We start from the raw sequence: 1,437 nt of genomic DNA on the forward strand, positions 1-1,437 counted from the left end.
TTTCATCCAAATGGGTCACTCCAGGAGCTACCTCTGCTCCAAATCCCGTGAAGGTGGGGATGAAAGGTCCATCTGTCTTCTTTAGAAAAGGACCATATTCATCTTGTTCTCTCAGACATATTCCTACTTCAATGGATTTCTTGAAGTTATTTCACTGCCACAACAACTTTTATCTTCTCTGGACCAGTTATGAGTCCAGAAGTTTAGTAAAAGGTATATCATCAATATTTCAAGTTATAGGATTTTGTGGACTGAAAAATTCACTTCAGATTGGAGTTACTCTGCTAAATATAGATTGTGGGGAATTCTTGCCAGATGTCTGTTTTGTCAAGTCCTGGATAAGGTGGTACTACTCTGGAAAAAACTCTAGCTCAAAGATTAATGTCCCCCCACCCCCCTGCCGCCCCGCCAGACTGGACTTGAGTAGTACTTTCATAAAAGAAATGCTTAATGTTAGTAATGGTGATAAACTATGGAGAAAACACTGACTGCATTAATTCTTTAAAGGGTTGTTACTGAACTATTCTATATTCTCTACACTAGGATTGCTAAAGTTCCAGAGACATTTGTTTCTAAATGATTCAAGTATTTTCACAGATATTAAGCTATGGATTTGTGAAGAATATATGGCATTTTGCTACACTGACCCCTTGTGAAAGTAGAAAGTAGAAATGAAAAATGGTCTCACGTCATCATACATAGGACAGCACTAAACTTGTGGTATGATATTTTAATATAAAAATATTTCAGTGTTTAATAATTTTCATTTAGAGTAAAAAAATACAGCTTCTGTATTACTTATCAGTTATGTGATTCAATAGCTCATTTTGCACCTGTTGTTTTCCCAAACGTTAGAGACATGGAATCTCCTACTGTTTTGCATTTATGATCAAAATGAATTTCCTACTGGCTCTTTACTGAAAAAAAGGCTGCAGATTAGTATTTGAAAAAAAAGCATTTTTTTCTTTTCTCAAGGTCAACAACATAGCAATCTCATTACCTGTCGTGGATCGTGCTGAGATTTTTTCAACCTCTGGTGTTTTAGATTTGGCAGGTAATGCCAAGGTTTCATTCTTAGCTAAAAAGTCAAAGAACAAACAATTTACCTCATTTGCAGTGTCCAAAAATACATCCCTCAATGCATAATCAAGTAGCAGACTAAAAATCTAATCTTGCACTCCCTTCCCCACCAGCCAGTCAACAACTTTATTGTGTGTCTCTAGCAGGAACTAATATAAGTCTTCAAAATTCTTTCTTATTAACCCTAGATAATTCTTTAAGATCTAAATTGTCATTGACGTGAAGGGAAAAAAGTCACAACCCAATACTTGGATACATCTCAAGTCATCCGATTGATAAATAGAATTTCTGGAAGGCATAGGTTGCATTGCAAACTCCTGGAATTTTATATTCAAGTACTCCCAATTTTAAAAAATT

The 1,437-nt window shown here is 35.4% G+C and overlaps 1 protein-coding gene across 1 annotated transcript in view; it reads right to left on the reverse strand.

Annotated features, from left to right (window-relative positions):
• LOC105504673 (target of Nesh-SH3-like) overlaps nt 1-1,036 on the reverse strand; it is a 119,856-nt gene extending 118,820 nt beyond the window's left edge. The window contains exon 1 of the mRNA XM_011932176.1: nt 1,001-1,036. The gene's annotated coding sequence lies outside the window, so the exon portion shown is untranslated. The remainder of the gene's footprint in view (nt 1-1,000) is intronic.
• Nucleotides 1,037-1,437: the final 401 nt, after the last annotated feature.

This window comes from Colobus angolensis, unplaced genomic scaffold, assembly GCF_000951035.1.
Source record: "Colobus angolensis palliatus isolate OR3802 unplaced genomic scaffold, Cang.pa_1.0 Scaffold947, whole genome shotgun sequence".
NCBI lineage: Eukaryota > Metazoa > Chordata > Mammalia > Primates > Cercopithecidae > Colobus > Colobus angolensis.